This window comes from Paramisgurnus dabryanus, chromosome 22, assembly GCF_030506205.2.
Source record: "Paramisgurnus dabryanus chromosome 22, PD_genome_1.1, whole genome shotgun sequence".
Classification (NCBI taxonomy): Eukaryota; Metazoa; Chordata; class Actinopteri; order Cypriniformes; family Cobitidae; genus Paramisgurnus; species Paramisgurnus dabryanus.
The window spans coordinates 25,695,955-25,709,213 of record NC_133358.1 but is presented as its reverse complement, the minus strand read 5'-3'; the positions used below and the strand labels follow the sequence as shown (position 1 = coordinate 25,709,213).

The 13,259-nt window shown below is 38.0% G+C and overlaps 1 protein-coding gene across 2 annotated transcripts in view; it reads left to right on the top strand.

The window, feature by feature from the left end:
* Nucleotides 1-9,160: 9,160 nt before the first annotated feature.
* palmdb (palmdelphin b) overlaps nucleotides 9,161-13,259 on the top strand; it is a 30,912-nt gene continuing 26,813 nt past the window's right edge. Inside the window, exon 1 of one of the 2 annotated variants that reach the window (XM_065258506.2) lies at nucleotides 9,161-9,310. The gene's annotated coding sequence lies outside the window, so the exon portion shown is untranslated. Of the gene's footprint in view, nucleotides 9,311-12,343; nucleotides 12,736-13,259 lie in introns of those variants that run through there. The other variant, XM_065258505.2, reaches the window with a different exon arrangement.

The window sequence follows — 13,259 nt, the reverse complement described above, 5'->3', positions numbered from 1 at the left end:
GTGTTTCCCTGAGGAATTTTTGTAGCACTTTGTGAGCCGTTATGGACACAGTGATGTGAGATTTATGAATATGAACAAATCCAATCAAACCAGTGATGTTACTGTATGTGCAGTGACCTGACACAGGACAAAACGTGTTAGGCTGTTTAATGTACGTCACTTATGAGAATAGACGGCCTGTTTCTAATGTTAGCTACATGTTTCTGTATGACAGAAGTAACAGGGTAGATGAAGAGAAAAACTGTGCTGTATCAGTGTTGGAATAAAGATTTGCTACTTACTATAACTCACTGAGTCTCTTAAATTTGCTGCCAATTTATTACAATAAAGTAATTTAAATATGATGTCATTCATTATATGTCCCTTTAATGTCCTGTAAAACCTAAACTGTCTCATAGGACAAGCTGTTAGCATTTTATGAGCAAACTGATGTCACTTTCAGAAGGCCACGCAAATCTTGGGTTTTGGGTATCATGAAAATAGCTTGTACCAACAAAGCCTGATCACATTGTCTTGGTTTTGGCAACTTATAACTAATTCTGTAACCCTGTGTTTCGTAACCATTTTCATGGCACAGGCCCCTGTGACCAGGGTTGCCAGGTTTTCACAAAAAAACCTTCCGATTTTTTCTCCTCTAAATAGCCCAATTGCGTTTTAAGGGGTGGTCCTCCAGTAAAAAGCTGTGTTTTTGCCAGGGTTCATCTGCTAAAATTCTCATTCCCGGGGCTAAATGTCACATTTTTGGAGTCGCTTTAACCAGCAGCAGACATGAAAAACAGCCCGCGGCAGCAATGTTAAAGTAGCCCATTTTTGCAGGAAAACCGCAGAGTCCGCAACTGTGCCTGAGACTAATATAACACCTTAAAATGCAGGTGATCTTTAATTTATTTTTGATAAAGTAAAACTGTATATCAGAAGGTGCTTAAATGTTATTTATCCAACTCAGAAACTCAAATTGTGGATGTATTCCATGTAATATATTCTATACGAAGGATTTTTGGTTTAACACCCCGCTTCGTTTTACACTGCATGCATTTAACCCTGCAAAATAAGTGCTAAACTGCTTTAGAGCAGGGTTTTATAACCCTGGGATAATTAATTTCAGGGATAACCTCGCTTATGTGAAACGCTCCTTAACCCAGGGTTAGAAGCAGGGTTTAGAACAAAGATAACCCAGGGTTCATTTTGCATAAAGTTTAAATGATTGCCTTTGCCTTTTGTCCATCCTCGAATATACAGTCAGAAAATGTGTCCAGTCAATAAAATAACTTCAACTCCCCTCCTATAGACCATCAGAAGTCTCTTGAATTAATCTAACCAATGCTGACGTGCAGCACTTCATCCATGGCTATGCATTTAATGAGGACGTTTTAAAAGAAACATTAATTTCACACCAGATTAAGAAAGTACGACAGCACACAAACACACACAAAGCGTCTTCACCATCAGGAAACGTCTGTCTTGTTAATACTGCCATGTGTAATTATCATCGTAGAGTATAAAGTAGGTCAGTGAATTGACCCAAATTGAACGTGAGCGTTGCCAGACGCAGTTCCTCTCAAAGGAACCGATGCAGTAAACCAACGGCAAAGAATCTATACAAACTACTATGCTCTGCATCACATGGACAATTCTTAATGTTGTTTAAGGGATTTCCAAAATGCAAAGTCATATGACTTTCTTGTGGAACACAAAAGGAGGATTTTGAGGAATATTTTTGGCACTCATTTTCAAACAACAATGGGACATAAGCTATGTTAAAAAAGACACTATTGTAATGTTTACAGCCATTCAAAAAGTCTTTTCTCAGTGTGTTGTGCCGAATTTTGGCTTGATAGACCAATGCTGTGCCAAATTCTTACTCTATTCTAATATAAGGTTGCTACTTGATTACCTAAACTAAACCCAACATCTAATCCTAAACCTAACCATATTTCACCCCACTGACCAGGAAGGAAGTTTCCCACCAACCCATGCACCACTCCACCACTTGCTCCAAGTCTCATCATTACATGAGATGTATTTTTAACCAAATTAGAAAAAAAATACTGTATCTAAATCCAAGCGGGTACAGTCTAAAAAATGCAGAGTTGTTTTCAACATATTGGGTCAAAAAGCCCTGAGCCCTGCCTGTTAACTTGGGTTTTTTAACCCATTGTTGGGTCAAATATAAAAATTTTCTGGGTTAATTTAACCCAACAGCTGGGCTCGTCCGTTTTTGACGAAAATAACCCAGCATTTTTTAAAGCACTTTGAATTATTTGCCATTCCTTTCTGACTGATAAATGTATCTTTTAATAATGTATATTAATTAATAATAAATATGAAGAGCTTTTGACATCCAAACTATCTTAAAGTTCTCTAAAGAATAAATGCATAATTGATAAATAGAAATAAAAACTTTTAAAGGGGACATTTCACAAGACTTTTTAATTGGTATCCCCAGAGTACGTATGTGAAGTTTTAGCTCAAATACCATATAGATAATTTATTATAGCATGTTAAAATTGACACTTTGTATGTATGAGCAAAAATGTGCCGTCTTTTGGTGTGACCTTAAAAATGCAAATGAGCTGATCTCTGCATAATGCAAATCAGGGGGCGTTTTTATTCTCTTCTGACATCACAAAGGGAGCCAAATTTAATGACCTATTTTTTTCAAATGCTTGCAGAAAATGGTTTACCACAACTAAGTTACTGGGTTATTGTTTTCACATTTTTTAAGTTGATAGAAACACTAGGAACCCAATTATAGCACTTAAACATTGAAAAACTCAATGTTTTTCATGATATGTCCCCTTTAAGTAGTGACCGAGTTGTTGCTAGCATATCACTGATAACAGAAACGTTTAAGAGGATTTAAATAAAATTAATTAACTTTAGAACCAAATGGCATGAAATTCATAAATATGGAATACAGAAGACCCATAATCATGGATATTTCAACATGTTTGCATATAAATTTGCATTTTTTTAATTTTAAACTATTTAAAGCACTATGTTGATACTGTAAATGGCGCAAATGAAAACAAGTGCTTGTAATAAAATGTAGAATGCATAAGTTGTGATCCACACTTTATACGGGACAAACATTTAATCAATTTAATGTCTCTGTACTAAAGCGGCAACCTTCCAATGTCATTGAAAATTGAAATGCTAATGAATTCCCTTCAAGTGTAGCAGTGACCTTAACCGAACAGCTGTTTGTCAACAGCATTGGTTCCATTCGTATTTTAACTGATCTCATATTCATCTCATGGCATGAGCACTGAAAGGTCAAAATGTCGAGTTATGTTGTAATATAGCCAGCAATGACACAGGGGCACTTAGTGAAAGAAATAGAAAGTTAGAAGTCTGTTTTGTAATGTACGGCTTAAGCAAAGCACTTTTCTCAAATTGTAAGTGACAAATGAGCTGTGCATGTCCAAAGATCCAGATTGAAGCCCAGATTGAAGACTAAATGATAAAAGATTGGTATTTTTTATTCAAAGCAAAGCTTTTGACATTCTGATCCACTTTGCAGCATAAAAATTTATATTTAATATTAATATTTTCTTTACATAAAATCAAAACAAGAATTGCCTCAAGTCTCCTGATAAGTGTTGCTATGGGAACAAGAAAAGAGGATGTATTTAATGTATGTGAATCTACAGGGTCACATGCGATTCAAAATGAATGTGTGTTGCCTCAAATTCTTTGTGTAGGACACACTACAGAGAAATAGTGCTGTGAGCTATGGTCCCTGGTGAGAAAAAAAATGCTTGAATGAAAGTTCAAAGGCTTCAAGTGGCTTCCAGTTTTAAATCCCTAAAGACCACATACAGTTCTCTATCATCTGCTGCTATGTTGATTTGCTTTTGGCCCACAAAAGACACAATATTTAGACACAAAAAATGTACAAATGTCAGCCACATACTGTCAGAAAACAATGGTCCGTAGCTTTAAATGGTAAATTAGGACCATTTTTTCCCAAACCTGGCAACCACCAAGAAGGTCTAGAATCTCATGGGTGGTCAAATTACTGCTACATTCATAATAACCATATAAATATCCAAATTCAGTACCCACTTGTAGGGAAAAGTTTCTTGTGCCTGTATTTTGTAATCTGATGTAATTGATCATTGTATATCAACTCTGACATAACAGCTATCAAATGTACACATGAAAACCCCATGAGTAGTTTTTCAAACTTTAACCAGCGGCCACTAACAAATTCATGAGATTCTTGTGGTGCATCGTGTCATCTTAAGCGCCTTTAAATATTTTATAAAAGGCCCCTGATGTGCCACATGCAGGCTGCCATTTATATTAATAAAATGGTGAGTGGCGATGCAGTGAAAGAGGCTACAGGGACATAAACCATCATTCAGCTTTTTCCTGTTTTACCTAAAGGGGTGGAATTCTGTTATTGGAAATCTGACGTGGGCAAATGTGAAAGCTCAGATGACTGAGATATGAATTATGCAATTTCCTATTACTCCCATATTATCCAACATAAAACAGCCTTTACAATCCTATGTGACACATTTCCCAATGAAAAAAGATATTCAATAAGAAAAATGTAGGGCGAGACTTGATTTTATGTCAGGAAGTGATTGAGTTGTGAAAAGATTGAAAGGAAAGTGTTGAAAATATTTAAACAATACTCTACAAATTAATTTGATGCAATACTTTTACTTTACTGTAAGTAGTCGTCTTCTATTTCATTTCGTCTTATGACTTTAAGAAAAAACATCTGAGATAAAGATAAAAATAACTGGTAAATCTGTTTGGTGCCGTGAGCTGTTACTTCTGAACTACACAGTTCTGGGTTAGGTCTCCTGAGATGCCTGCTATGTTATGGCATGTTAACTAGAAAGGTTAAACCTTGTCAGGTTAAGTTGGGCTCATTGTAACATTTGACACAAATAAGCCCAAGACTCACACCTGTATCGTCTACTGTAGTGTACATAATCACACATATACACAGTACACACATCAAAAAGACTTGACCGCATTTTGGTGAGATGACACATGGCAATTTTGCATGATTAGTAGTGCGGTGAGCCATAAATAATTCCTGCTGTTCTCTTAACCATGCTGACATTTAGAAAAGGATGTCAGATATATATTTTAATCTAGTTGATATGCATGGAATAAGATTTTTTTATTGTTTTAATTCTTAAAAAAAATATTATAAACAGTGATGCCACACTCTCTCGCAATCTCAAAGTATTGCAGTGACCTTGTTTGCCGATAGGTGCCCCCAGCACAAACGTAAAGCTCCGCCTATGACGTTGCATGCTCTTAAAAATATAAGTCACTAATAAGCAAATTAATATAGAAAACAACATTCCATTATATTTACTAGCAGGGGCTAAGAGCAAAAGCTAACCAATGCCAATGCTAAAAGATAAATTTTCCTGTTTTTGTCTTTAACAATGGATACTGATCCTTGGTGGGCTCATTTTAAATATTCACCATTGTTTTTTTATATTTATATTTTTTAACTGAATTTAATGATATTTCAGGTCCTCAAAGACATTTTAACAGGTGGGCTCCTGGTGGACACGCCCCGCCAACGTCACAACATGAAGCTTGTTCGACTTCACGTGGCGCCGGAAGAACCGACAGCATGATGACGTCAAAGTTCCGCGAGAGCGATTTAAAACCAAACTCCTCGTACGATTTCGCGAATCGCTCCCGCGGTACTTTGACGTCATCCGGCTGTTGATTCTTGCGACGCCGGATGCAGTCGAACAAGCCTATGGACTTCGCTAAGTCACGTGCTCGGAATTATATCTCCACAAGACCGCAACGGTTGTCATAAACGTGTAACTTTTAACAAATATAAAGAAATTGTGGCCAGTTCTTAACATACAGCTATCATATTGCGTTTGAAGACTTAAATTACACAGTTTATGGATTACATTTGTGGTAAAGCTGTTTAAACGCTTGAGAGGAAATAATGGCATATTTTTCAGTTTTAGGTATCGGTTAAAGGTTACACCATTGGCATTAATTGTGTAACGTTAACTCACTTAATGTTTTAGTAGATTCGTTTTTAATTTAGTAAAAATCATTCAATGTGTGTTAGCTTTTCCCTCACACTTTTAAACAGATGTACACAAGAAGTTTGTGGAAAATGTCGTGCTGTGGTCGTCTAGTCAGCTTGTATAGTGGGGTGATGGTGATAAAGGTATATTACCTACTCATATTTCCACTATTAAATCATTCATCTCAAATTGGTTTCTCCACAGTTATCAGATATTTGGGATGTGATGGAACAGGATCCTGATGCTATCCTGTCAAAATGGACTGAAATCTCTGAGCGGTGTTTCCAGTATGCCTTTGAATATATGCCATGGAAAAATAAAGCAGATCTGAAGGAAGAAATGTAGTCCTACATAATAAAGTGGATGGTGAGTTTACAGTATATTCTTATCAGTTATGTTAGTGTTTCAGAATCCAGTGGTTGTTAACACTTAAGTTTTCCTGCCATCTACTGGTCACTTAATCTCTCTACATCTACCACACAGCATGACAAGAGCCTTTTATGCGACCATATAAACATAAGGGTTAATTTTTTTTAAATTGAGATTTATACATCATTTGAAAGCCTAATAAATAAGCTTTCCGTTGATGTATAGTTTGTTAGTATAGGATGATATTTGGAAAATATGGATTCTGAAGGTGCAAAAAAATCTAAATATTGAGAAAATCGCCTTTAATGTTGCCTAAATGAGTTCCTTAGCACTGCATCCACTCACAATAATAAAAGTTTAGATATATTTATGCCTCATCTTGTTTTATTGCTAACCCTTGCTCTCAACTTCATTTTTTATCTTTAGAAATGCATAAAATGCAATAGCCTACTTTTGATATCACATAAAAGTATTTTTTAACAGTTTAATCATAAGCAGGTCTCTTGCTTTCAAGAGCTCATTGTAATCCACCACGGAGATCTCATAGCTTGCCGGATGATTTCACACAGGAGGAATTCTGCCCTCATATCGGACTGGAGGAATGTTCTAGAACTCCTGCCAGGGATTCACTCGCCTCTACAAACCTTTGATCCAACCATTACATGAGCTCCCAAATCCTAGCACAGACACAGGCTGGCATCATCAAAGCCAAGACTCTAACCCAGCACAGGTGGGAGATCATACATTGTATTTACCCTTACGTCATAAAAATTGTTTAGGAAAATGATTAGCAGTGCTTAATTGTTAAGTCCAAGCAAACTGTTACTGTTCATCCCTGAGTTCGATTCACATTACAGCTTATTTTGGCTAAGAACAGACTTTGGTTGGATTGTGGTCATGTTATCATGTAACTGTAATCCTGCATATTAAACTTCAGTGCATGCATAGATTGTCTTATCCTTTGGATTGATAAAGGAAAGGACAGAGCCATATCTAAAGACCAGAATATCATATGGTGGGTGGCCTCAACATCCTATAACACGTCATCTGCACCTGCATATCAACATGCTTAAAACATCCTACCAACTGCAAAACATCACCCTGGTAACCTTAACATGGGCGCAGGCAACCACTAAAAAATTATGCTTGCAAAAAGAAGTAAAATCTGCTTCTGTCGATAAAAATAGCTCACATCCGGAACATTCCCAAAGTATTTGAAGAGAAAAGGGCAGTCCTGTTCTGTCCGCCTCATTGCAGGGTTTTCAGGCTGCCATGGCAACAGAAACAGCACCTGTACCAAGAAGCGGACTGCAGTTGACAGATGAATCTCTGTAGGGTTTCATCATTGTAATATCTCCTGCACACTTTAAAAGTGTAGGTGTCAAATTTTATCAGGACGCGTGGCGGGGTTTCACACATTCCTGTGTATTTTTATGTTTGTCAGCTCAGTGTTTTTACAAAGATATTGTAAAACAGCTCTGAAATAATATACACACACAACACACAATGTGACAGGCACTAAAAAGTAGGTCTTTAAATGATACTATAAGCAGATCTCTCCATCTAGACCAATAAAAGTTATTGTGTAGTTAAGATCACTTAGTTCAATGCTTATTTGCATGCACCATATGGTTGGTATTGCATTTAAAGAGACATTACAATTTTTTTGAAAATTGCTCATTTTCCAGCTCCCCTAGAGTTAAACATTTGATTCTTACTGTTTTGGAATCCATTCAGCTGATCTCCGGGTCTGGCGCTAGCACTTTTAGCATAGCTTAGCACAATCCATTGAATCTGATTAGACCATTAGCATGGCGCTCAAAAATAACCAAAGTTTCTATATATTTCCTATTTGAAACTTGACTCTTCTGTAGTTACATTGTGTACTAAGACCGACGGATAATTAAAAGCTGCAATTTTCTAGGCAGATATGGTTAGGACTATATTCTCATTCTGGCTTAATAATCAAGGACTTTGCTGCTGTAATATGGCGACAGGCGTAGTGATATTATGCACTGCCCGAAAGTAGTCCCCTTCCATTGAAAGTAACCAAGGGGACTATTTTCGGCTGCTGCGTAATATCACTACACCTGCTGCAGCCATGTTACAGCAGCAAAGTCACTGATTATTACGCCAGTTTAAGAGTATAGTTCCTAGACATATCTGCCTAGAAAATTGCAGCTTTTAATTTTACGTCTGTCTTAGTACACGATGTAACTACAGAAGAGTCAAGTTTTAAATATGAAAAATATCGAAACTCTTTGGTTATTTTTTTGCGCGATGCTAGCGGTCTAATCAGATTTAATAGATTGTGCTAAGCTATGCTAAATGTGCTAGCGCTTGGATTCCGAAATGGTAAGAATCAAATGTTTAACTGTAGGGGAGCGGAAAAATTAGCATATTTAAAAAAAAGAGGAATGTCCCTTTAAACGTACAATTAAATAAAATGAACTGGTACTAATATTAATAAGGAAATATGTTTCTTTCTATACTTGCAGTACTGCTGTTGTTAGTCTTTGTGTGATTGACAGCTCAGTGAAATCTGAAAGGCATTGTGGGTTGTTTGCGTTGTGTGGGTGTGAGATCAGAATCACTTCAGCTTTTTGACAACCTCTTTGATGAGAGAGACTTTCTAATGGATCAGAGGGAGACTTCATCTGTCGATCTATCTGTCTGACTTGAAGTCTATCTGATTCACAAAAGATTTGACTGATCTCTCTCTTTCTCTCTATTGCTCTCCCGCAGGGTTGTGAAAGAGATGTTGTCTGTTTGAGCCAGCAAATGATGCTTCAAAGACATCAACTTGACATTCAGAGAGTGTCTACCTGAATTGAATCCTCAGCACCATCTCAACAACACCTGAATGTAAAACGGTCTCACACAGGTGTTCATAGAGTTACTAAGAGGTACGTTTTTTTTCTTTTTTATATGCTTGATGGTTTCTTTCCTCTCCTCATCTCTTCTGTCTTCTCCATCATCTTAACCTCTTTTCCTCTCCTCCCCCCTCTTCCTTTCCTCTTATTCCTGTTTGACAGACTGTGTGTAGGCAGTTTGGCTAAGTCTTCATTGCCAGGCTGCTCAGAGACAGGACCGTGTTCTGGTGACAGATCCGCCCTTGGTTTCCATTCATTAGAAGACCAGCAGGAACGTGGCAGGCTGGCATGCACGAGGCCTAGCCGGCAGTAATGCCCCACATTGATGGCCTCACCCTGCAAGCTGTCTCTAATGTGTGTGCCATCGAATATATATTTATCTAGTGGTAGCAAACCTGCATTCGGTACTTACTCAGCAGTACATATAAAAATGTACCATGGTATCATGCAGTACAGAGTTTCCCGCATGCTTTTTGGGTCTATCTTTAGCATGCTAGGACTAAATAACTTGGCATGAGTTCAGCCCGTTGCCATGGCTACTTTAGCACATGCTCGAGGCTGCTGATTCGTCAATGTACAGCGGAACCACGTGCGGATCTCAAAATCTAGAACACTTGTTAGAGGTTGAATCTGCATGGTTGCACATTATATATCTGTTCAGCCATGGAGTCTATTTAGTTTTATTTCCCAGTTGGGGCAGCGGACACAGAGATGTGGGATTTGATTAGTCAAGGTAATAATGAGTAAAGGCACCCATGCCAGAGGACAGAATAATATAGAAATAACAAGCTCTGAGCTCATCATGTTTTATGGTGAGAATGGGCATGGGGCTAATTAGACTGGGCTACATGGACCAAACAGGAAACATTTTCAGTAGTGCAATATTTAAACTGATTTACCTTCACAAGACTTTTCATGATGATGCCAGGATGCTAGGGCATTGATAGGTGGTTTCTAAGGTATCATACTGGCTCGATAAAAGCTCCTATACAGCACAGTGGTAAAGCATTGTGTTAGCAGCGCAAAAGGTCAGGGGATCGAACCCAGGGAACACACACACATACTGATAAAATGTATACCTTGTAATGAACTAGAAGTCACTATGGATAAAAGTGTCTGCTAAATGTAAGTTAAAAAAGCTCACCACCCAGGTTTTCATATTGTGAAGCCCTTCATGATAATATTGCAAATATTAATCAAAAGTTTGTTTGGTATAAAAGTTTGTTGCAGCTGGATGCTTGTCCAAAGATCAGATTCCTCTTTCAGTATTAATAAATAATTTTTTGCCAGTGATTTATTTACTCTTTTCGAAAATAAAGTAAAAAGTAATGTAAAGAAATTGTAAATCCACAGTTTTGGCCAAGTCTGAAAAGCAACTTTAAAGGTCCACTGTGGAGATTTTTTGCGGCATCTAGTGGTGAATTCCAACCAACAGCTTAAAGGGATAGTTTACCCATAAATGAAAATAATGTCATTAATAACTTACCCTCATGTCGTTCCAAACTTGTAAGACCTCCGTTCATCTTTGAAACACAGTTTAAGATGTTTTAGATTTAGTTCTAGAGCTTGCTGACTCACTATTGAAAATCTATGTACGATATACTGTCCATATCCAGAAAGGTAAACATCATCAAAGTAGTCCATGTCACATCAGTGGGTCAGTTAGAATGTGTTGAAGCATCGAAAATACATTTTGGTCCAAAAATAACCAAAATTACGACTTTATTCAGAATTGTCATTTTCTTTTTCTCTTCCGAGACTGAAGTCACGTGACTGCAGTGTTATCCTAAGACATGTTTGCAAAGTTTTTTTTTCAAACTTACAGCGTGCATCTCCCTCAGACTGTAAACGCACAAAAAAGCTGGGGGGCACCAGATAACATGTCAACCGTTAAAGGGTAAAGGGTACGTCTCTCACTATTATCTTTTTTTGGGTGAACTATCCCTTTAAGGGCTCATTATTGTTGTATGTAGGCCCTACAGCGTAGCCACAACGGCCAAAAACGCGTCGTTTTTCATATATACTTCTGCATTATCGTCCGCGTTTTGCCCTGGGGGAGGGGTTCCAGTGGACCAATCACAGTGCTTGCGGTCCACGTAGGACGGACACATTGTTAAATTTTTTGTAGAGGTGCGCGTCAGGCCACACAGAGCTGCGGACAGACTACGCATAGCCTACGGCATAGAACTTATGCACGACTATACATTACACATTAGTCCACAGTTCATCCAACGCATCGAGAAGCTACGGTAGTCACCACAGGACAAAGCTATGAAACGTGCTCTAGAGAAGTTCGTCCATTTAGGGCTACTGTAGAAACATGGTGGTGCAAAATGGAGACTTCTATGTAAGGAGATAATATATTTATTAGGGTTGTAGAGATATTTGGTGATACACACTATAATACCTGTTCGATATAGATTCTGATTTTCGATATTATGCACTGCTCTTACATGTACTACGGCTATTTGATCAAGTCCTTATCAATCTAAAAGCACTGTTTGAGTATTTATAACATGCATCTGAAAAAGCAACACTCGTCGTCAAACATAATCATTATATGCATTCTTTATTATCATGAAAATGTAAGTATGTTTATACATTTCCCAGAGCTGCCTGTGTAATGGTCCTTCTTCTGCAGCACATATTGAGTTTCTGCACGAGAGCGCCATCTGGCTTTTGGACGTAGCGGCATTTCACCATAATTTATTAATAAGCATAGCAAGCAGAATCGCATGGTGTATCGTTACACCCCTAATATTTATGTATATTATATTGCATTTCTGTCAAAATATCCATCTAAAAATTACAAATTGCACCTTTAAGGGCAAATTTTGTATTTTCACATCTCTACTGTAGCACAAGAGAGATACAGAGAGAAAATAAGATGAAATATGAATGTCTGTAATGGGGGCTGGTGGAGCACTACAGTAGACACACCTCCTCTATAAAGCCCTGGATAAAAGATATATTAGCTGTTGTTCTGTCCTTTAAAACTCATTTTGGAAAGGAGTAATTTAGCAAATTGTTCGTCAGCAAAAGATGGACGCACATGTTCGCCTGAGGGGAACAACAACAGCTGATATATATGTGTGTTGGTGTGTGTGGGCACATTGTGTTACAGTTGGACGTGGGCTAACACATGGTAGAGCAGCCCAGCTCTGAGAGAGAGAGAGAGAGCGAGAGAGAGAGAGAGAGAGAGAGAAAGAGACGGGGTATATGAGAGGAAAGGGGAGTAAGTTAAAGGGAGGGAGGGAGAGAGAGAGAGAAAGAGAGAGAGAGACAGCGAGAGGGGCAGCCTGCCAGTGATGGTAACACAGGATCAACCCTAAACCTTCGGTACCTGTACTTAGATGAGCTCATACACACACATACACATACAGCCATGCTGGAATAAATATACAGAAAACCGGTCAGCGCTTTTTAACTAAAAACCTTTAACTGGCATCAAATAAAGGGTGAGTATCTTACGATTTCTTTTTATTTCTTTGTATTATTTATTCTAGATATAGTTTATTCCTTGAAATTCATCTGAATGTTTTTAGCTGTTTTTAGTTTTTATGCTTGTTGCTCGTTTTAAGATGTATTGTTGTACTTGCTTGAGGTAAAGTAACTGTAAAGGAAAATGTTTTTGTGTAGCTCAGTCTAAAAAAGATCAAGGGGTCATCGAGTCAGTAAGCTTATAATTCCTTTAAGCTGGGTGCCTTTCGCCGGCCCTCCAGGTTTGGCGGCAAGAGGTTCACTAAGCTTTTGTCTACATACTTAACGCGGTCTTAGTCCGCCACAGTTTGCTGTTGTCCGTCAGGGGACTTATGACATCACAGATAGCACCGGGGACACCTCCTCTTATTCTCAACTGATGTCACAGCACTAGGAAGTGTACTAAAGGCACATACCTGGAAATGTTGTACGCGGAAACCATAAGAGGAAAGGGAGGCGGGGGCTGTAGTTTGCTTTGAAAAGATCCTGCCACCCACATATA